This window comes from Castor canadensis, chromosome X (genome assembly GCF_047511655.1).
Source record: "Castor canadensis chromosome X, mCasCan1.hap1v2, whole genome shotgun sequence".
NCBI lineage: Eukaryota > Metazoa > Chordata > Mammalia > Rodentia > Castoridae > Castor > Castor canadensis.
Window position 1 is genome coordinate 117,992,854 of NC_133405.1, and position 25,293 is coordinate 118,018,146.

Genomic DNA, 25,293 nt, shown 5'->3' on the forward strand with positions numbered 1-25,293 from the left:
AAGGTTTTAATATACAGGCTATATAAAGAACTCCAACCCAATGACAAAAAGACAAGTAATGCAATTAAAAATGGGCAACACAATTGAATACACAATTCTTCAAAGAAAATATAGGAATAGTGTACATACACATGAAGAGATGTTTAACACTATTGGTAATTAAGAAAATGGAAATCAAATCCACATGAGTACCACTGCACACTCACTAGAATAGCTTTAATTTTTTAAAGGTAATTTTTTAAAAAGTAAAGGAGAGGATGTGGAGGAAAAGGAGCCCTTGTATATTTCTGGTGGGATATTAAAAACTGACCATTGTGGAAAACATCTTGGTGGTACTTCCAAAGGTTAAACACAGAATTACATTTTGACCCAGCAGTTTCACTCCTAATTATATACCCACAGGAGCTTGTATACAAACATTAGTAGTAGCATTATTTGTAATGGCCAAAAGTTGAAAATAAAGAAAAGGTCTGCTGACAGATAAATGTATAAGCAAAATGTGACATATACAAACATGAGTGTATTATTCAGCCATGAAAATGAATAAAGTACTGATACACTCTAGAATGTGGATGACCTTGGAAATATTATGCTAAGAAAAAGAAGCCAGGTACAAAAGGTCACCTATTAGGCTGGAGGTGTGGCTCAAGTGGTACAGTGCCTGACTAGCGAGGGCAAACCCCTGAGTTCAAACCCCAATACACTAACAAAAAAGGGTCACATGTTGTATAATTCTTTTTATGTGATGGTAAAGCCACAGAGACAGAAAGCAGATTAGTAACTGCTATGGCATTAAGAAGAAAGAGTAGGAAGTGACTACTTAATGGGTATAGGGTAATTTTCTGGTGTGAGAAAAACTTTTGAAAAAGGTAGTAGTTGCACAGCATTGTGAATACATGACATTCCACCAAATTTTACAATTTAATATGGTTAATTATTAATGTAAATTTCATCTAAATGAGACAGTGTAATAAGTACTAGAAATTATAACATCATCTGAGGTGATTTGCAATGTATACAGTAATAATGTTTAAGAAAACTATATAATGAAGTAGGCAAGATAAAAAGCCCTAATAGATACTAAAGTTTCTACATTCCAAATGAAATGGTTAAAAGTTTATGTTAGCAGAATGAGGTGAGTTACACATGACTGTTGTAATCTCTCAATCACTCATTAATATTTTATAAGAAATATACTCAAATTATTCTTCATTTAGATTATGTTAATTTTAATATTTGTACTAAATTTATTTAAATTACAAAGTTCAAAGAACTCACAGAAAAGCAAGAGGAGAAGCAGAACAACAAAAATTGAAAGCAAACATAAAACAAATTATAAAATAGATGACCTATCAATAATTGCAATAAATCTACTTGTTAATATCACACCAATTAAAAGAAGTTGAAACAAAATCTCACTTAAAATTTTATGATACTTAGGTTTAAGAGTAAAAAGATGGAAAACTACATGATTCAAACCATAATCAAACAAAAACTGATGCATGAGGCCCAGGGTTTGATCACAAGCACTGCAACAAAATAAACAAAAGAAAAACAAAACAAAAACTGAGTTGGATTGACTTTTCTAGCATAAAAATGCAGATTTCAGAACAAAGAAATTACCAGTGCCAAAAGAAGGCGTTTAATGATGATAAAAGAGCAACTTCACCAAGAAGATAAACTAATTCTAAGTGAGCATTCACCTAAAAGCGTAGTTTCAAATATTTAAAATAAAAACAAACAAAACTGAAAGGGGAAATAGACAAATCCATGTTTACACTTAGGATCTTAACATCTTTGCCTCAGGAATCAAATAAATAAATGGAAAAGAAATTCTCAAGAATATAAGAATGAAAAATACTATCAGATCTAGTTAATAGTCATAAAACATTTGATTCCCAAACAGCAAAATATATATAGCTTTTATGTACATAGGGAACATCTGCCAAGAGCAGCCATGCACTGAGTCATAAAACATGTCCTAAAATGTGAGGTAATTGAAATAACATAAATTATGTTGTATTTCCCTAGTGGAATTAAACTAGAAATCAATATAAAAAACAAAACAAGTTAATTTGCAACAATTAAAAAATAAGCAATCTAATTATAAATCATTTGTAGTTCCAAGAAGATTTCTTGATAGAAATTAAAAATATGTATCCAATTAAATGAAAACACTTCAAAATCTTTGGAATGCAACTAAAGGAATATTTTTAGAGAAATGTTTAATATTAAATGCTCACATTAGGAAAAAAGAAATATTAAATCAATAGCCCAAATTTCCTTCTTCCGACACTAGATAAGCAAGCACATGGATGAAAATACATAAAAGCAAGGTCAGAAATCAATAAAATTGAAGACAGAAAAACAATAGAGAAAATCATGAATTAAAAGTCTTGTTCTTTCGAAAGATAGCATAAAATTGATAGATGTCTAGCATGACTGACAAAGAAAAAAGCACAGAGGACACAAATGAACAATCTCAGAAAAGAAAGAGAAGATATTGCCACAGACCCAAGAGATACTAAAAGGATTACAAAGAAATATTATTAACCACTCTATGCACATAAATTTGATGATTCAGGAAGATATGAACTAATTCCTTAGAAACCACCAATGACTGAAACTCATCCACGTTTTAATAGATAGCCTCAAGAATCCTATAACTATTTTTAAAATGGAGTTCATAGCTAAAAATCTGAGAACAAATTCTCTTGACCCAGAGGGTTTCAATGGCAAATTCTACTGAGCACTTAAAAATGACACCATTTTAATCCAATCTTTTCCAGAAAATAGAAAAGGAGGGAGTACTTCTCAAGTCAATAATGAGGCCAATATTGCTCTTTCTTATACCTAAAAAAACAAATATAATATAGCAAAAGAAAGCTATTGAATAATATTTCTCTTGAACAGAAATCTTCAACAAAACATTAGCAAAAGAAATCTAGCAATATGTGAAAAATAGTAAGCCATGAAAAATTATTGTTCAGATGGGGAAGGTGACCAGTTCAAAAAGGGATGTGAGGACCAAGCACTGGTGGCTAACACCTGTAATCCTAGCTACTCAGGAGACAGAAATCAGGAGGATTGTGGTTCAAAGCCAACCAGGGCAAAAAGTTCATGAGACCCTATCTCAGAAAAACCCTTCACAAAAATAGGGCTGGTGGAGTGGCTCAAGGTGAAGGCCCTGAGTTCAAGCCCCAGTACTATAAAAAAAATGGTACTGTTTATTCCAGGAAATGTAGGGCTGGTCAAATATTCAAAATTAACCAATGTTATCTATCATATATTAACAAACGTAAGAAGGAAGACCACAGAATCATATTGAATGATACAGAAAAAGAATTTAACAAAATTGAGCACCCATTCATTATAAAACTTTATAGCACATTAGAAAGAGAAAGCAACTTTGTTAAGGTGATAAAGAACATATATAAAAATGCTATACTTAGTATTAGACTACAGTGAGAGAATGACTGCTTCTCCATTATGATTGGGAATAAGACGAGTAAGCTGACTCTCCCCATTCCACTTCTCTTTTAGAGAAACGCAAAACATTAAGTGTTCACATTAAAGGAAAAAAGAGATATTCACATCAATAGCCTAAATTTCCTTCTCTGGAAACTAAAAAAGTGATATTATAGTATACTATCACAGGAAAAGGAAACAAAATATCACTGATAAGGAAATAAAATACATGCAGATTGGACATAGGTGAAAATAGAAGAGATTCCTATTCACAGATCACACAAATATCTAAAAGAAATCCCAAGGAATCTGGGGAAAAAATCATCTCAAGTTTTTAACTAATAAGTTGTTATAACAAGTTTTCAGGTTATAAACAAGATAAGAAAATGCAATCATAGTTATATAAACTAACAAAAACAGTTAGAAGTGAAAATTAAAATACACAATACCATTTATAACAACTCAAAATTTAATACTTACTTTTAGATCAAATAAAACATGTACTGAATCTGTAAGCTAGAAACTATAAAATACTAATGGAAGAAATGAAAGATTTAAATACAGAGAAACACCATAGCCATGAATTAAAAGAATCAACAATAAATATATAGATTTTTCTTTTCTCAAATTGATCTGTATACTTGACATCTTCACTATCAAAATATCAGCCAGATATTTTGTACATATATACAAGATGATTCTAATATTTATATAGAAAATCAAACGAACTAGAATAGCTAAAAATAATTTCAGAAAGAAATAAATTGGAGGAATAATACTACCCTAGGATAAGGCAAAATATGAAACTAATTAATCAAGTTAATATGGTATTGACAGAGAGAACACATAGAACACCTGAACAAGATTGTCTGGAAAGAGACTAATGCTAATACAATCAACTAATTTTTGACAACATAGTCAAAGCAATTAAACAGAAAAAGGGTAGTCTTTCTAACAAATGATGTCAGAACAATTTCACTTCTACAGCCTCAATACATGAACCTTGGCCTAAATTTCTAGATATAAAACATAAAATACAATACTTTTGGAAAAAAACATAGGAGAAAATCTTGGTGGTGACCTAGAGTTCAGTGAGAAGTTACTAGATTTGAACCCCAAATCATGATCCATAAAATAAATTATGGATGAATTTAACTTTATTAAAGTTAAAAATATCTGTGACATACACAGAAGTATAATTGTAACTTCAAGAAATTCTTAAATTCAGTATCAAGTAAAAGAGTCCAATTTTTTTCTTTTTCTTTTATTATTCATATGTGCATACAAGGCTTGGTTCATTTCTCCCCCCTGCCCCCACCCCCTCCCTTACCACCCACTCCGCCCCCTCCCTCTCCCCTCCCCTCAATACCCAGCAGAAACTATTTTGCCCTTATTTCTAATTTTGTTGTAGAGAGAGTATAAGCAATAACAGGAAGGGTTTTTGCTGGTTGAGATAAGGATAAGAGTCCAATTTTTTAAAAAGGCATAAAATTTGAACAAACACACTCCACCAAAGAGTACATGTGGATAATACAGAGATAAAAATATGTTCACTATCATTATCCTTTAGAGAAATGTAAATTAGTGAAAATATAAAATGGCCTAACATCTTCTGAATATTTACCTTGGGAAAATGAAAAATATTCATAGCAGTTTTACTTGTAACAGGCAAAAACTTAGAAACAATTCAAGAATCCTTTGACAGGTGGCTGAATAAATAGGTCACAGTAATCCACAAAATCAAATGCTAGTCAACAACAAAAAGGAACAATTGATGCAATCAATAATATTTTGCTGTGTGAAAAATACCAACTTTTAAAGGTTATTTTGTAATTTTATTTACATATAATTCTTGAAGTTATAATAATTGAGGAAACATCAGTAGTTTCCAGGATTAGGTGAGAGAGGGTATGAGTATAAATTGGGTGTAACCAGGTAATTTCTTTGAGGTGTTGGCACAATCTGTACTATGATTTATAATGGTGTTTATAAAAACCTATACATATTAAAAATTCAATAAAGCTATAATATACCAAAAAACATTCAACAGAAGAAAACAACAAAACAATAAGACAATGATTACATGTTAAAATTGATTAAATCCAAACTAAATTATACCTTTAGATTTTAGTTTACTCAATAATATACCTGTGTTATTTTCTCAGCTCTCATAATTGTAGTATCATTATTTAAATTGATATCTTTGGAAGAAGCTTGGCTGAAGGTGCTGGGAAATTCTCTGTACTATGTTTACAATTTTTGTGAATCTAGTACAATTTCAAAATAAAGGGTTTAAGGACTTTTGAGTTTAGCTCCAACATATAAAGAGCTAAAAGACATCATTTACATATTTACAATAAATAGGTAGAAGCATTGAAAATCAACTACATTTCTAGGACCTAACAGGGCACTTATTATATCAAGACAAGCTGCCATCCTAAAATCAGGAGAGACAGTCACATTCAAAAAAGTAAAGTGATTTGCTTCCCTGGAGCAGAAACGACTGGGAGCCATAGAGGCAAACCAATTAATTCACTAGTAATAGTGACAAATTGCTATAGGCTGAATTCATACCAGTGTTTCATCTAGGAACCCCAGCAGTTTCTCACAATGAGAATCAGAGAAAAATCCCCCAGTGGCTCTGGCAGAAAGAGGACGAAAAATAGACATATAATCTTCCCAGATTCTTGTCCATAACAGAGGTCTATTCTCCCAAGTGACATAAAAACCTTATCCCACCTAGAGGAGTCACTTTCTACTCTATTGTTGCCCCTTTCAGCTTTCCTGGCTCACATACAGAAAAAAATAACATAATCAACCTAAGATAGAGATTCGAAGAACTTGATTGGGAATGATGCAGCCAGTGAAGAAGTAAAGTGCTGAGGTGAGTAGTAGCATGACATAAACTGTGGGAGTAAGAGAAGTGTTTGTGATGGTCACATTTCGTAGAAGCAGGTCCACTAAAATTTTGAAAACTTTTTAAAAAATAAATTTTATTAGGATATATTAATTATACACGGGGGATTCATAGTGGCAATTCCAATTAGACTTATATTGTACATTATTTACATTGCCATCATGGTCTCTCCCTATCAACCCCCCTCCCCACCACACTTAAAATAATTGCAAGAGGTTTCTTAGTTCTGTTTCATATAGGTATATGAAATCCATCTAACATAAATATTCCTTCATTCTCTTCCCTCCCAATAGTACCCTCCCACACACACACACTACCAATTTTACAGTCCTGGTTTTCATTATTAATATTTAAGTTGATGTTCAAAGGGGTGTCTCGATGTTTGCCCACTGTGGGTGTACTTTACTTTGGTCTGTTCAACCCCTTCCATTACTCTCCCTTACTCTTTTACCTCCCATCCCCATTTCAACCACTTTCAATACACATCCTTATGTCCTCTACTTTCACATCTTATGATATGAAATATTGCTGATGCTCTCTCATTATCTTTTCCTTTCCCTAAGTTCCATAGAGTAGTTCCACTGTTACAAACATGTTCTACATCTGAGTTTGCATACGATCATACTTGTTTTTGTGTATATGTTTATCTTTGGATCTATCTTCTATGTATGAGAGAATACATGTAACTTTTTTGTTTCTGAGCCTGGCTAACTTCACTTACCATGATGTTCTCCAATTGTGTCCATTTATCTTCAAACCACATGTCATTATTCCTTGTGGCTGAGTAATACTCCATTGTGTATATGTACCACAATTTCATGATCCATTCGTCAATTGTAGGGCATCTGGGTTGTTTCCAGAGCTTGGCTATTGTAAATAGTATTGTGATGAACATTGGTGTACAGGTTTCTCTACTGTATCCTGTCTTACATTCCTTTGGGTAGATGCCCAGGAGTGGTATCACTGGATAATATGGCAGTTTTATCTCTAGCTTTTTGAAGAACCTCCATAGAGCTTTCCATAGCGGTTGTACTAATTTGCATTCCCACCAGCAGCATATATGACTTCCTGTTTCTCCACATCTTTGCCAGCATTTGTTGTTGTTGCTACCCTTGATGATAGCCATTCTAACTGGGGTGAGATGAAATTTTCGTGTAGCTTTTATTTGCGTCTCTTTTATAACCAGGGAAGTTGAGCACTTCTTCGTGTATTTACTGGCCATTTGTTCCTCTTCCTTTGAGAATTCCCTGTTTAATTTGTGTGCCCACTTCTTCATTGGAGTGTTGATTCTTTGGGGACTAAGTTTTCTGAGTTCCCTGCAGATTCTGGATATTAGTTCCTTACCAGATGAGTAACTGGCAAAGATTTTCTTCCATTCTGTAGGCTGTCTCTTGAGTCTGGTGACTGATTCCTTTGCTGTGCAGAAGCTCTTTAGTTTGATGCAGTCCCATTTGTTCATTGTTTCTCTTAGATGCTGAGCCTTTTGAGTCCTGTTTAGGAAGTCGTTTGCTATACATATCTGTTCCAGTGTTTTTCCTACTGCTTCTTGGAGTTGTATCAGGCCTTATATTAAGATCTTTGATCTACTTTGAGTTGATTTTGATACAGGGTGAAAGACAGGGATCTAGTTTCAGTTTTCTGCATGTGGATATTCAGTTTTCCCACCAGCATTTGTTGAAGAGGCTGTCTTTTATCCATCTTGTGTTTTGGGTTCCTTTATTGAAGATCAGTTGGCTATAGATGCATGGGTCTATGTCTAGATCTTCTATTCTGATTCATTGGTCTTCCTGTCTGTTTTTTGTGCCAATACCATACTTTTTTATTGTTATGGCTCTGTAGTATAGTTTGATGTTAGGTAGTATCCAACATTGGATTTTTGCTCAGAATTGCTTTAGTTATTCAAGGTCTTTTGTGTTTCCAAATGTATTTCAAGATTGCTTTTTCTATTTCTGTGCAGAATGTCATTAGAATTTTAACAGGTATGGCATTGAACATGTAGATTATTTTTGGTAGTATGGCCATTTTCACTATGTTGATTCTACTGATCCACAAGCATAGAAGGTCTTTCCATCTTCTGATGTCTTCTTCGATTTCTCTCTTCACTGGTTTCATAGTTTTTACTAAAAAGGCCTTTGGTTTCTTTCATTATATTTATTCCAAGGTACTTTACTATTTTTGAGGCTATTGTGAATGGGATTGTTTTCCTGATTTCTTTCTCAGTCTGTTTGTTGTTGGTATACAGAAAAGCTACTGATTTCCGCATATTAATTTTGTATCATGTTACTTTGGCAAAAGAGTTTATAATTTTAAATAGTTTTTTGATAGTATTTGGGGGTCTCTTAGGTATAGGATCATGTCATCTACAAATAGGGATAGTTTGACATTTTCTTTCCCTATTTGGATCTATTTTATTTCTTGCTCTTGACTTACTGCTCTTGCTAGGAATTTCAAAACCATATTCAATAGGAGTGCAGAAAGTGGACAGCCCTGTCTCATTCCTGACTTTAATGGGAATGGTCTCAGTTGTTCTCCATTTAGTATGATGTTGGCTTTGGGTTTGTTGTATATAGCCTTTATTATGTTGAAGAACATTCCTTCTGTTCCTAGTTTTCTCAGAGCTTTTATCATGAAAGGGTGTTCAATTTTGTCAAAGGCTTTTTCTGCATCTATCAAGAGGATCTGAGGTTTTTGTCCTTGCTTCTATTTATATGATATAATATGCTTTTGAATTTATGTATGTTGAAACATCCTTGCATCCCTGGAATGAAACCAACTTGGTCATGGTGTATGATCTTTTTGATGTGTGGATTCTGTTTGCCAGTGTTTTCTTGAGAATCTTTGAATCTACATTTATTAAAGATATTGGTCTATAATTCTCTTTTCTGGTTACATTTTTATTTGGTTTTGGAATGAGTATAATGCTGGCTTCATAGAATGAATTTGATAGTGTTCCTTCCCTTTCTATTTCCTGTAAAAGTTTGAGAAGCATTGGTGTTAGTTCTTCTTTAAAGGTTTGGTAAAATTCAGCTGCGAATCCATCAGGTCCTGGGCTCTTCTTTGTGGGGAGATTCTTTATTACTGCATCAACTTCATAGCATGTAATAGGACTATTTAGGTGTTTAATAGCTTCTTGGTTCAATTTTGGTTGATTCATTTAGAAGTTTATCCATTTCGTCTATATTTTCCAGTTTACTTGAATATAAGTTTTCAAAGTACTCTAAAAATTCTCTGGATTTTATCTGTATTTGTGGCTCTATCCCCCTTTTCTTCTCTAATTTTATTAATTTGGGTCCTTTCCCTCCTCTGTTTTGTCATGTTGGCTAAGGGTTTGTCAATCTTGTTAATCTTTTCAAAGAACAAAGTTTTTGTTTCATTGATTCTCTGTAAAGTTTATTTGGTTTCAATCTCATTGATCTCAGCCCTGATCTTTATTATTTCTCTCCCTCTGCTGGTTTGGGGTTTGGTTTGTTCTTGTTTTTCTAGGTAAGGAGCATCATTAGGTTGTTTATTTGAGAGGTCTCTGTTTTTTAATGTATGCACTTAAAGCTATAATCCTTCCCCTTAAGACAGCTTTCACTGTGTCCCACAGATTCTGGTAGGTTGGATTTTCATCTTTATTGGATTCTAGGAACTTTTAATTTCTTCCCTTATTTCTTCAGTCATCCATTGGTTTTTCAACATTGTGTTGTTCAGTCTCCATGTGTTTTGATATTGTTTGTGGTTTATTTTGTTGTTGAGGTCTCGTTTTATTCTGTTGTGATCTGATATAATGCAGGAGGTAATTTCAGTTTTCTTGAATTTGTTGAGACTTGCTTTGTGTCCTAAAATATGATGTATTTTGGAGAAAGTTCCATGAGCTGCAGAAAAGAATGTGTATTGATTGCCTGGTTTTTGGGTGAAATACTCTGTAGATATAAACCATGCCTATTAGATCTAAAGTGTGGAATAGCTTTCAAATTTCTTTTGAAATTGATCTTTTGTATCAATTACCTATCTATTGGTGACAGTGTGATATGCAGGTTTCCCACTATCAGTGTGTTAGGATCTAAGGATCTATCTGTGCTCTTACAGCCATTACAGTTGTTTTTAGAAAAATTAATCTACATTAATTTAGTTAGGTGTCCCTGAGTTTGATGCACATATGTTAAGGACTGATATTTCCTCTTGATAAATTGTTCTTTAGTTAACATGAAGTGACCTTCATTTTCTCTTCTGATTGATTTTAGTCTGAAGTCTACTTTGTCAGATACGAGTATAGCTATGCCTACCTATTTATGGAGTCCATTTTGGAAAACTTCTTTCCACCCTGTGACTCTAAGCCTGTGTTTATTTTTTTCAGTGAGTTGAGTCTCTAGTAAGCAACATATGTTTGGGTCTTGTTTTTTAACCCAGTTTGTTATCCTTTGTCTTTTGTTTAGGGCATTGAGGCCATTTATATTCAGTGTTAATATGGAGAGATGCTTATTGTCCCCAGCCATTTTTAGTTCCCTGTTGTTTAGTTTTACCTTCCTTGTTTACTGGTGTGCTTGCTCAAAAGGGTTCCTGTCTCACTCTAGTTTTTTCTTCTATATGTAAAAGTCTATTAAGTATGTTCTGTAGTGCTGGCTTAGTAGTCACGAATTTCTTTAGTTTTTCCTTGTTGTGGAAGATTTTAATTTCTCCTTCAATTAGGAAGGAGAGTTTTCCTGGATAGACTAGGTTGATAGTTGCTTTCTTTCAGGGGCCTGAATTATGTCTTTCCATTACCTTCTTGCATTTTAAGTTTCAGTTGATAAATCTGCTGTTATTTGAATGGGTTTGCCTCTATATATGACTTGTTTTTTTTCTTTTGCAACTTTAAGAATTCTTTCTTGGTTCTGTGTGCTGAGTGTTTTGATTATGATTTGTCTGGGGGTGTTTCTCTTTTGGTCCGGATGGTTTGGTGTTCTGTAAGCTTCCTGCATCTCGGTGACTCCCTCTTTCTCAAGGTTAGGAATTTTTATGCTATTCTTCTATTGAATTAGTTGTTAATGCCTTTAGTTTGTATCTCCTCTCTTTCTTCTACACCCGTGATTCCTAGGTATGGTCTTTTCATGGTGTCCCAGATGTCTTGCATCTTCCACTCATATTTTCTTATCATTCTTTCATGATCTTTTACTGTTTGGTCTAAGTCCTCTACTTTGTCTTCCATTCCTGATACTGTATTTTCCACTTGCTCCACTCTGTTTTCCAAGCTTCCAGTTGAGATTTTTATTTATGGTATTGAGATATTTATTTTGGATTATTTTTCAGGGTTTCCATATGTTTATTGATTTCTTCTTTTGTATCCTGGATAGTCTTCTTAATTTCATTCACCTCTTGGTTTGTATTCTCTTTGAGCTCATTTAATTCTTCATTCATGTCCTCTTTGAGGTCAAATCCTGGCTTTTGTGTTTCTTCTTTGAGGTTGTTAATCACTTTTACTATTGTGTTTTGGAATTCATTATTTGATATCTCTTCCTCTTTGCAGGTGTTTAGATCCTTAGTGGTGGCATTGGCTTTTGAGGGAGATTGATTGTCTTGCTGTTTCATTCTGCCTTGAGATTTATGCATCTGGAGTTGCTTTTGGTTAGTGTTTAATCCCTTGTGCCCTGGTAGTTGGAGTTTTGAGTTTTTCTTTCTCCTAGAGCTCTAGCAGTTTTCCTCAGAGAGAGATATGTTGGAAATACTACCCCTTTCAGCATTCTCATTGTGGTGTACATTACCTCTTTTCTCTCCTCAGTGATGGGACTGTGTTCCCACTGCTTGAAGGGGCACAGGGATTCTCCTGCAGTCAGAGTGGGGAGTACTGCATCTCTGTGCACTGTGAGAGGCAGGTCTCTTAGTACCTGCAGAGTAAGGGATTCCCACTCAATGGAGGAACAGTGATTCCAGCTCTTGGACAGAGAGATGGGACTGCCTTGCAGGGAGGCACAAAGTGAAGTGCTGGGCTTCTGTGCACCTTGGGGAATCAGGTTTTCTGGGGCTGTCTGCATAGTAGCAGGTTACAGCTTTCCTCTCTTCATGGAGGAACCAGGCATTCTCACTCTTTGATGGCATAGAGGGGCTATCCAGCTGTCAGGCATAGTGGGGAGTGCTGGGCCTCTGTGCACTTTGGAAGTCAAGCCTTCTGGTGCCACTTGCTGAGTAGTAGGTTACAGCTGTCCTCTCCTCAGTGTTTTTGGTCTTAATGGAGGAGTGGGGCTCTCTCATGGTTGGGCACAGTGGGAAGTGCTGGGCCTTTTTGTGCCTTAGGGAAGCCGGGCTCCTGGCCCCCAGAGAATGGCAGATTACCACTCAGGGGAGGAGCTGGGTTCCCACTCTTTGAAAGGAGGTGGGAGCTCTCCCACTGGAGGGCTTTGTGGTTCATTCTGAGCCTCTGTGCTCTGTGGGGGGGGGCAAGCCTCTAGGCACCAGCGCAATAGCAAATCATTGAGCCTGGGGTTCACTTGTATGTTTGACAGTGGGCTTCTGACACTGAGTAGCAAGTTGAGGGTGACCATGGGGCAGCAAAGCTGCTTGAAATGTCTGGTACCCACTTAGCAGCAGAGGCCCCAGGGTCTACTTGTATTGGGGCATGGGCTTCCAGGAGCCAAGGAGCTGCTGCAGGAATGGGAGAACCAAGCCTTAGGGCAGCACAAGTTCTGGTGTCTGCTTGCTGGGGTGTGGGCTCCAGGAAGGCAGTACAGTAGCACTGCAGGCACTGGGTATCCAAGCCTTTGGGTAGAGGGCACCCTGGGGCCTTCTTACTGGCACAGGCTACCAGTAGCCACTGCAGCTGCTCCAGGCATGAAAGATCCAAGCCAGTGGGAAGTGGGAGTTCTGGGGCCTCCTTGCCAGGGGTCAGCTTCCAGGAGCTACAGGAACTGCAGCAGTTATGGGAGAACAAAGCCTGTGGGCAGCAAGTGCCTTGGGGCCTGCTTGCTGCCCAGGCTTCCAGGAATGCAGTACAGTAGCTGCTGCCAGCATGGGAGAACCAAGACTACTGGCTTGCTCCTTCTGTTACCAGTGGAGCAGTAGGAAACCCGAATCCTACTTCTACAGGGGTGCTGGTTTCCCTGGCATTTCAGAGTGAAGGTAGAAGGTCATGCAGTAGAGTGGAGCATGGACCTCTGAGTTTCTGTGTGTGCCTGAAAGCTGGACTTACCACTAAGTCAGTGATGAGTAATGGAGCCTGGAACCATATGGAGATTTCAGGGGTGGAGTTTGGGAGTGTTGAGCTATGAGTTGTTCTTTCCATTCTTCCCATGGTTAGTTGCTTCTCTATTTGAGGGCTTTGTTTCTCCCTGATTATGGGACCCTGTGGGTTCCTTTGGAGGTCCCCTTATCTTCCTTCTTCAGGGTAGTTAGTTGCTGTTGGGGTTTAGGTATGTCAATAATCCTCCATTGTTTTCCTCCCACTGAGATTTAATATTTAAAAACTATAGAATATTTTCCAAAATACTATCACCAGAGCAAAAGCCCCCAATATAACAGTGGATTACAGATGAAACATTTGAAAAATACAGATGCTCTTGGAAACCAAAACAAATAGATACTAAAGCAACAAGAGGATACAAAAATAAAAGACACCAGAGGAATTTAAAGCCTCTTATAACTATACCAACCACAAACACAAAAGAGGCCAACTGCTAGCCATATTAATATCAGTCCTCAATGTAACAGCATTATGTCCATAAGTACCTGACATTAATACATATCTGGATTTCAACAAAAATTACAATGCAGACAAAAAACAAGAAAGAATACAATTGAAAGGCAAAGCAAACATTGACTTGATACTGATAATGAAATTCTCAAACAAATAAATTAAAGTATGATTAGTAGTTTTTTCATTACTCAAGTTTCACTATGTAGCCCAGGCTAGCTGGAACCCTTAATCCTCCCACCTCAGCTTCCAGAGTGCTGAGATTATAGGCATTTACCACCAATCAGCTATAATTAGTTTTTTAAGGGCTCTAATAGAGCAAAATGCACAGCATGTAAGACCAAATGGGTAATGTTGACAGACAGAGGGAAATTATAAGAATCAAAAATGAATGCCAGCAATAAAAAAGTACAGTAAGAGAAATGCAGAAAATTTGAAATCCAGTAAACTTGAAAACGGGTTGATAAGAAATCACCCAAACTAAAACAGAAAGAGAAAAAACACTGACAAAGCATCCAAACACAAGGAAATTGTAATCAAAAGGTATATTATATACATAATTTGAATAACCTAAAGAGAAGAAAGAATGGGGACAGAAAATATTTAAAGTGATAATGACCTATGGTTATTGGCAGACACCAAACCATAGATATAAGTCATCAAAACAAACAAACTACACCCATTCGTATCATACTCAAACTAAAGAAAAAAGACAAAGAAAGTTTTGAAGAAATCCAGGGTGAGGGTGAACATTTTTGTACAGAGGAAGAAAAATAAAATTTGTACCACCTTTCTCATCAGAAACCATGCAAGTAAGAAGAGAGTTAAGTATTTAAATCCTTAAAGTATGGGGAAAAAAAGGAGTCAATCAAGAATTCTATATCTGGTCCAGGTGCAATAGCCTGTAATCCTAGCTACTCAGGAGGTAGAGACAGGGAGAATCATGGTTTCAGGCCAGCCCAGGGGAAAAATTCATGAGATCCCTTCTTAAACAGTAAAAGTTGGGCACTGTGACATGTGCCTGTCAAATGGTTACACAGGGAAGCACAAATATGAGGATTGCAGTCCAGGCTGGCCTTGGCATAAAGTAAGACCCTATATTAAAAATAACTAAGGCAAAAAAGACTGATAGCATTGTTCAAGTAGTAGAGCACTTAACTGCAAACAGAAAGCCCCAAGATCAAGCCCCAGTACTGTCAAATAAACAAAAAGAGAATTCTATAACTCACACAAGTATCTTTCAAAGGTGAAAGAGAAATAGACTTTTCAAACATAGAAAAACTAAGATAATTCATGACCATCAGATTTTTTCCACAAGAAATATAAAAAGACAGGATTCCAAGATGGTGGCTAGAGGGAGGAAGCAGAAAGTGTGCCTCCTAAAGTAAAATCTTGGAGAGATGATGGAGATTCACCTTACAGGAAAAACCACTGAGAAGAGGCAAAACTTTGACTCCTCCATACCTCCAGCCTGCGCAAAGCATCTCCACTTCACGTTAAATGGAGAAACCAGGAGGGCCCCTGGGCCGCCGCCAGATGCCAGTGCCCAGACGGCTTGGGAAGATGCGGACCACAAGGTGAGCTAAGCGGTACATGGTACTCCCAGACAACCCTGGGCCAGATCAGCATAGCTCCCTGGACAGAACTACCCTCACCCAGGAAAAAAAGGAGAAACTGAGTAATAAGCAATAAGAACAATAAAGACACATAGCAAAGAGGGTGGGGCACCCTGAGTGCCGATTTGGGGGAGGAAAATCACTTACAGAACTGGAAATAAACAAGCTGGGCCAGAGAAGGCAGGAGCGAGGGCACATGCCCAGCAACCAGGAGAGGGAAAGCTTGTAAAAGTGGCAGTGGGAGGAAAACTCCACAGGAGAGGGGGGAAGACCCACTTCCCATGTGAGCTGTAAACAAACACACTGGCCTGAGAAAGATGAAATGGTAATTAAAGGAAAAACTGAGGAACTATTAGTTAAACAACTCAAGACCTGTGAAAAGAATATTCAAGAACTCACTGACTCCATCAAAAGACCAAACCTGAGAATCCATGGATGTTGAAGAAGGAGAATAGGTGCAAGCAAAGGGAATGCGTAATATATTCAACAAAATAATAACAGAAAATTTCCCAAATCTAGAGAAAGCTATGCCCATACAGATGCAAGAGGCCTCCAGAACACCAAACAGACCAGATCAAAATAGAACAACCACATGGCACATCATCACTAAAACAGTAAGTTCAGAAACTAGGGAAAGAATATTGAATGCTATTAAGAGAGAAAAAACAAATAACATACAAAGGTAAACCCATCAAAATCACAGCAGACTTCTCAACAGAAACATTAAAAGGAAGAAGACCTTGGGGATAGATCTTCCGGGCACTGAATGAAAATAACTTCAACCCCAGGATACTCTACCCAGCAAAACTATCATTCAAAATAGATGGAACAATAAAAGTCTTCCATGATAAGCAGAAACTAAAACAATATGTGACCACAAAGCCACCACTACAGAAGATTCTTCAAGGGATTCTGCACAAAGAGAGTGAAACCCACCATAACCATGAAAGGACAGGCAGCACCAAACCACAGGAAAAAAAACCAAGAAAGTAGATAGTAACCTCAACTTAGGTACACACAATCAAACCTTCAAACAACTAAGACAACTAATGGCAGGAATTACCACATACCTATCAGTACTAATACTTAATGTTAACAGACTTAATTCACCCATCAAAGGCACCATTTAATGAAATGGATTAAAAAGGAAGATCCAACAATTTGTTGCTTACAGGAGACCTATCTCACTGACAGAAATAAGCATAGGGTTAGGATGAAAGACTGGAAGATCATTTACTAAGCCAATGGTCCTCGAAAACAGGCAGGAGTAGCAATACTTACCTCTGACAAAGTAGACTTCAAACTTACACAGATCAAACAAGATAAGAATGACATTCCATACTAATAAAAGGGGAAATAGACCAAAAGGAAATAAAATTTATCAACCAATATGCACCCAATGTCAACACATCCAATTTCATCAAACATACCCTAAGGACCTAAAAGCATACATTAACGCCAACACAGTGGTTGTGGGAGACTTTAACACCCCGTTATCATCAATAGATAGGTCATCCAAACCAAAAATCAATAAAGAAATCCAAGATCTAGAATATACAATAGATCAAATGGACCTACTTGAAGTCTATAGAACATTTCATCCAACTTCATCCAACTTCTATACAATATACATTCTTCTCAGCAGCCCATGGAACTTTATCCAAAATTGATCATATCCTAGGGCACAAAGCAAGCCTTAGCAAATATAAGAAAATAGAAATTATACCATGCATAGTATCTGATCACAATGCAATAAAACTAGAACTCAACAGCAAAAGTAAAGACAAAAAACATGCAAACAGGTGGAAACTGAATAACTCATTACTTAATGAACAATGAGTCATTGATGAAATAAAAGAGGAAGTTAAAAAGTTCCTGGAAGGCAAAGAAAATAAAAACACAACCTACCGGAACCTATGGGACAGAGCAAAGGCAGTCCTGAGAGGAAAGTTTATAGCCATGAGTGCATATATTAAAAAGACTGAAAAAATCCCAAATCAATGACTTAATGATACATCTCAAACTCATGGAATAACAAGGACAAGCAAATCCCAAAACAAATAGAAGGAGAGAAATAATAAAAATAAGAGCTGAAATCAACGAAACAGAAACCAAAAAAACCATACAAAGAATTAATGAAACAAAAAGTTGGTTCTTTGAAAAAATAAACAAGATCAACAGACCCCTGGCAAACCTGACTAAAATGAGGAGAGAAAAAAACTCAAATTAGTAGAATCAGGAATGCAAAAGGGGAGGTAACAACAAACACCATGGAAGTCCAGGAAATCATCAGAGACTACTTTGAGAACCTATATTCAAATTAATTTGAAAATCTTAAAGAAATGGACAGATTTCTAGATACATATGATCATCCAAAACTGAACCAAGAGGATATTAATCACCTAAATAGACCTATAACACAAAATGAAATTCAAGCAGCAATCAAGAGTCTCCCCCAAAAGAAAAGTCCAGGACCTGATGGATTCTCTGCTGAATTCTACCAGACCTTTAAAGAAGAACACCAACCCTCCTTAAACTGTTCCATGAAAAAGAAAGGGAAAGAAAACTGCCTAACACATTTTATGAAGCCAGTATTACACTTATCCCAAAACCAGGCAAAGACACCTCCAAAAAGAAGAACTATAGGCCAATCTCAAATGAACATTGATGCAAAAATCGTCAACAAAATAATGGCAAACCGAATTCAACAACACATCAAAAAGATTATTCACCACAACGAAGTAGGCTTCATCCCAAGAATGCAGGGGTGGTTCAATATACGAAAATCAATAAATGTAATAAACCACATTAACAGAAGCAAAGGCAAAAACTACTTGATCATCTCAATAGATGCAGAGAAAGCCTTTGATAACATCCAAACCCTTTCATGATAAATGCTCTATGAAAACTAGGAATAGAAGGAAAGTACCTCAACATTATAAAAGATATATATGACAAACCTACAGCCAGCATTATACTTAATGGAGAAAAACGGAAACCATTCTCTCTAAAATCAGGAACTAGACAAGGATACCCACTATCTCCACTCCTATTCAACATAGTACTGGAATTCCTAGCCAGAGCAATTAGGCAAGAAGAAGGAATAAAAGGAATACAAATAGGTAAAAAAAACTGTCAAAATATCCCTATTTGCAGATGACATGATCCTATACCTTAAAGATCCAAAAAACTCTACTCAGAAGCTCCTAGACACCATCAATAGCTATAGCAAGGTAGCAGGATATAAAATCAACATAGAAAAATCATTAGCATTTCTATACACTAATAATGAACAAACTGAAAAAGAATATATGAAAACAATTTCATTTACAATAGCCTCAAAAAAAATTAAATATCTAGGTGTAAACCTAACAAAGGATGTGAACGACCTTTACAAGGAAAACTATATTCTTCTGAAGAAAGAGATTGTGGAAGACTATAGAAAGTGGAGAGATCTCCCATGCTCATGGATTGGTAGAATCAACATAGTAAAAAGGTTTATACTCCCAAAAGTAATCTACTTATTTAATACAATTCCCATCAAAATTCCAATGGCATTCATTAAAGAGATTGAAAAATCTACCATTAAATTTATATGGAAACACAAGAGGCCATGAATAGCCAAGGCAATACTCAATCAAAAGCACAATGCTGGAGGTATCACAATACCTGACTTCAAACTATATTACAAAGCAACAACAATAAAAACAGCTTGGTACTGGAACAAAAACAGACATGAAGAGCAATGGAACAGAATAGAGGACCCAGATATGAAGCCACACAACTATAACCAACTTGTCTTTGACAAAGGCACTAAAAATATACAATGGAGAAATAGCAGCCTCTTCAATAAAAACTGCTGGGAAAACTGGTTAGCATTCTACAAAAAACTGAAGCTAGATCCATGTATATCACCCTATACCAATATTAACTCAAAATGGATCAAGGATCTTAATATCAGACCACAAACTCTAAAACTGATATAGGAAAGAGTAGGAAATCCTCTGGAATTAGTAGGTATAGGTAAGAACTTTCTCAATGGAACCCCAGCAGCACAGCAACTAAGAGATAGCATAGATAAATGGGACTTCATAAAACTAAAAAGCTTCTGCTCAACAAAAGAAATGGTCTCTAAACTGAAGAGAACACCCACAGAGTGGGAGAAAATATTTGCCAGCTACATATCAGACAAAGGACTGATAACCAGAGTATATAGGGAACTTAAAAAACTAAATTCTCCCAAAACTAATGAACCAATAAAGAAATGGGCAAGTGAACTAAAGAGAACTTTCTCAAAAGAAGAAATTCAAATGACCAAAACACACATGAAAAAGTGCTCACCATCTCTAGCAATAAAGGAAATGCAAATTAAAACCACACTAAGATTCCACCTCACCCCTGTTAGAATAGCTATCATTAGCAACACCGCCAACAACAGGTGTTGGCGAAGATGCGGGGAAAAAGGAACCCTCTTACACTGCTGGTGGGAACATAAACTAGTACAACCACTCTGTAAAAACATTTGGAGGCTACTTAAAATGCTAAACATTGATCTACCATTTGATCCAGCAATACCACTCTTGGGGATATACCCAAAAGACGGTGACACAAGTTACTCCAGAGGCACCTGCTCACCCATGATTATTGCTGCACTATTCACAGTAGCCAAGTTATGAAAACAGCCAAGATGCTCCACTACTGACAAATGGATCAAGAAAATGTGGTATCTATACACAATGGAATTTTATGCAACCATGAAGAAGAATGAAATGTTGTCATTCTCTTGTAAATGGATGGAATTGGAGAACATCATTCTGAGTGAGGTTAGCCTGGCCCAAAAGACCATAAATCGTACATTCTCCCTCATATGTGGACATTAGATCAAGGGCAAACACAACAAGGTAATTGAACTTTGATTGCATGATAAAAGCAAGAGCACACAAGGGAGATATGAGGATAGGTAAGACACCTAAAACATTAGTTAGCATTTGTTGCCCTCAACGCAGAAAAACTAAAGCAGATACCTTAAAAGCAACTGAGGCCAACAGGAGAAGGGGACCAGGAACTAGAGAAAAGGTTAGATTAAGAAATATTCACCTAGAAGGTAACACACATGCACAGGAAATCAATGTGAGTCAACTCCCTGTATAGCTATCCTTATCTCAACTAGCAAAAGCCCTTTTTCCTTCCTATTATTGCTTATACTCTCTCTTCAACAAAATTAAAGATAAGGGCAAAATAGTTTCTGCTGGGTATCGAGGGGGTGGAGGGAGAGGGAGGGGGCAGGATGGGTGGTAAAGGAGGGGTGGGGGCAGGGGGGAGAAATGACCCAAGCATTGTATGCATATATGAATAATAAATAAATAAATAAATAAGCAAGAAATATAAAAAAAATTTCATCATGCAGAAGGAAAATAATAGAAGAAAATAATACAGAAACTTGTATGAACACAAAGAGAATCAGAGAAGGAAAAGAAGTTCAAAAGTTAGTGATACCTCATGTCAACAAATAAACTGAGTATGTTAGTTCATGCCTGTAATCCCAGCTATACAAAAGGCATAGGTAGGAGGATCATGGAATAAGGCTGACCCTGGGACAAGTACTTCTGTTTCTGCTCCTGCTTTTAAGACAAAAAGTTGGTTTTGTCGAAATAGCATAAAACAGTGGTCACTAGAGATTAGGAAGGTGAGGGAAGATAAGGGATAGAAGTTAGATAACAGGTACCAAATAGGAGGAATTATTTCTAGTGTTCTACAGCAAAATAGGGTGCTATGGCTCCTAAAAGTTTATTATATATTTTATATAGAATTAGAAAAGTAGAGTTTGAGGATTTCCAATGCAACAAAATAATAAATGTAGTGCTAAGGTTTCAACTCAAGGGCTTGCATTTGCTAGGCAGGCACTTGACCACTTGAGCCACTCTGCCAGCCCTCTTATATTAATTTTGCCCATTGAGTCCCTTACTATGGCTATTTCCTATAACCTGACTTGGCAGTTCAAGACCATCCTTCCTTCTATCATGCAAATGTTACCTTAGAACACTCATGATCAGATGAACTACTTGGAGTTGATGGTAGGTGACATCTATTTAGTATTCCACAATGTTGTCTTTGGACCTCCATGCTTCAAGTTAGGTTCAGCTACAAGAAAGGTGCTTTCTTGAGATAATATGATGGGTTATCTTGTTAACAGCACACCCCTCAACTGGATGGTGTGTTTCCTTTATTTTTCAGCTGACTGAATATCAGAATACTAAAGATCAAGGTATATGGAAGGAGGACTTGTCCAGCCAGGAAATATAGCAACGTGAACATAAAACACATTAAATTTAACAACACATGCTGCAGTCAGCCAGCAGGATGCTACCTTCTTTTATGCTGAAATTAACCTCCTGGGCAAATCTTGTAGATAACCAGCAATAAGTTTTCAATTTTGGTCATTTCTAGCTGGATAGGATTTCTAATATTTTTGGCATAAGCACATAAGATCTTTCACTTACTTGGATAGCAAAAAACAATGGTAGACTTGTGGGAGCCTAACCAGAACTCACTGATGGTCTCATTCTGTGGTCACTTGTATTCCCACTACTACTGTATGCGTCTATTAAACAGAAAAACTTCCTGTGAGCTATGGTATGAGTTGGCATTTGTTCTGAGCAGGCTTCCACTGGTTTGTCTCATGATGCACACTTGTATAACTTCATTTTAGTTTCTTGTTTCTCATATAGGAATTCTACATTTTTAGTAGATCAATTTTTCAAAACTGAGCTGGGGATATAGCTCAGTGGTAGACTGCTTGCCTAGCATGTGTGAGGCCCTGAATGCAATAAAAACAAATAAATAAGGGGATGGAAACTGATACTATGACAACAATAATGAAATGAAAGCTAAAGTAGCTTCACAAACTTCAGACAAAACAAACTGGAGAAGGAAAATCATCAGAAACAAAGAGGAAAATTATATATTAATGCATTTAATTATTCAAAAATTATAATATAAGAACTCTACTCTAGAAACTGAAATCAGGAGGATCGTAGTTTGAGGCCAGCCCAGGCAAAAAAATTGTGAGACTCCATTTCAACCAATAAAAGCTAGGCTTTGATGATGTGCACCTGTCATCCCAGCTACCTGAGAAGCGTAAATAGAAAGATCACCATCCAGGCTAGCTAGGCCGTAAATGTGAGACCCTATTAAAAAACAACTAAAGCATAAAGGGCTGGGGGTATGACTCAAGTGAGTTCAACCTCCAGTACCACAAAAAAAATAGAATACATACCAACTGCAAATGTGTAAGCACTTGAGAAGGGAACATTAACATAAACAAGGTAAATTTGATATAACTGAAACCAGAAATACAGTATTATGGTACATTTTATTACACTGTCAGTAATTTATAAATAAAACAAGCAGAAAATCAGTAAGGATATAGAAGTAATGAACAGTATTAATGGTCAACTTGATTCAACTGCATGATAGAGAACTCCATCCAAAACAGCAAAATACACATTATTCTCAAGGTCACCTGTGACTCTTGCCAAATAATGCGCTAGAAATCACAGCTAAGAAAATTTGAAAGAATACTTATCATACAAAATATATTTTTAGATCACAATAGAATTATGTCAGAAATCAGCAAAAGAAAGATAGTCAGAAAAATTCCAAATATTTGCACATCAAACAACACATTTATTTCTTTAAATAAAACTCCACAGGTCAAAGAGAAAGTCTCAAAAAAATTAAAAAATATTTTGAACTAAGTGAAAGTAAAAATACAAATAGCCCAAATTGATAAATTGCTACTAAATTAGTTTTAGAGAGAAATTTAGTTGATCAACTGTATATATTAAAAGAGAAGAAAGATCTAAGGTAAATAACCTAACCTACTACTTTAGGAAACTAGAGTAAAAAGAACCAAAACTAAAGTGAGCAGAAAAGAGGAAATAATTTTTAAAAAAGGAGCAGAAATAATTGAAATAATAGTGCAGAGCATAAATAAAACAGAAAAAAACAATTTGAAAATCAATAACTTCAGAAATATCTATGGAAATGATAAACCTCTTGTAAGGATAACCAAGAAAAAGTAAGACAGTGACTATCAATATTGAGAACAAAAGAGGCCATCTCTACTGATTTCATAGGCCCTGGAAAGATAATATTGAACTCTATGCTCACAAATTTTATATCTTGATGCAATGGATTAATTCCTTTAAACACAAACTCCTGAAACTAAATAAAGTTGAAATGGATAAACCAAATAGCTTTATATCTATTAAAGATATTTAAGTGTTTAAAATATTCTGAAATAATTATGAGGCCTGAATGGATTCTTTGGTGAATTCACCAAACATTTAAGGAAGAAAGACAAATACTAATACCCCAAAATAGCTTCTGAAAAATAGAAATCTCCATTTTTTTTGAGAACATCATTGCCTCAATTCCAAGTCATATAAGCACCAGAAAATTAATTAAAAAGTAGTATCTTTCATGAATATAGATTAAATTTTCCTTAACAAAGTATTAGCAAATGGAATCCAGCAATATGTAAAGAAAATAATGGAAGAGGGGAGAAATGACCCAAACATTGTATGCACATATGAATAAAAGAAAAAAAAGAAAATAATGCATAACAGCCAATAGTGGCTCATTTTCAGAATAGAAGATTGATGCAATATTTTTACAGCAATGTAATTCATAATATTAAAGATTTAATGTAAAGTGTGATTGCATCAATACATGTAAATCAATTAGAAACATTTGTACTAATTAATAATAAAATCATTTAAAAATTATGAATAAAAGGTGTGTTAGTCAGCCTTCTATTATTATAACAAAATACCTGATACCATTAACTTTAAAGAGAAAAAGGTACATTTTGTCTTGGTTTTAGCAGTTTCAGCCCATGATCAATTTGCCCTGTGGCTATGAACCTGTGGCAAGGCATCACATCATGGTGAGAGTGTGTGGGATTGTCCCTAATCATCTCAAAAGACCATCACAAGACCCCACCTCTATCACTTCCTTAGGAACCAAGTATTTAACACATGGACCTTTGGAAGACATTCAAGATCCAAACTATAGCACAAAAGAACTTCCTGAACCTAATAAAGGGATAATAAAGAAACCTATAGGTAACATCATATCTAATGATGAAAAAATTAATACTTTTCCCCAAAGACTAAGAGGGAAACAAGGCTGTCTCCTCATTATTCCTATCCAACATAATAATGTAAGTCCTATCTAGTGCAAGACAACCAAAAAATGAAATTTATGCATAAAGAAATCAAAGAGGAAAGTCTAAAATGAATATTGTAATTCTGGACTAGAATTGGAAACATCAGTAAAATTGATGTTTAGCTTAATATAGATGGATGAACAAATACAGAAATAATTATAGCTACATGTACATATACGCTTATTATGCAGACATTTTCCAGGCTCTATTTGCTGAGAGACTTACAATCAACAAGACTGTAGAACCAATGGGACAACTTCAGCAACAAAATATCTAATATTGGATTATAACTTAAAGTATTAAAAAAGTTATCTTTGAGTTCACACTGATACGAATGAATGACTGAGTGAGTATATAAATCAGGAGAATACAGAAAACTTTTGTGCACAAGAATTTTGAATAATTTATGTGGATA

The 25,293-nt window shown here is 35.8% G+C and overlaps 1 long non-coding RNA gene across 2 annotated transcripts in view; it reads right to left on the reverse strand.

Annotated features, from left to right (window-relative positions):
- The window catches only part of LOC141419715 (uncharacterized), a 59,055-nt gene that overhangs the window by 21,974 nt on the left and 11,788 nt on the right, over positions 1-25,293 (reverse strand). The gene's annotated exons all lie outside the window — the stretch shown is intronic.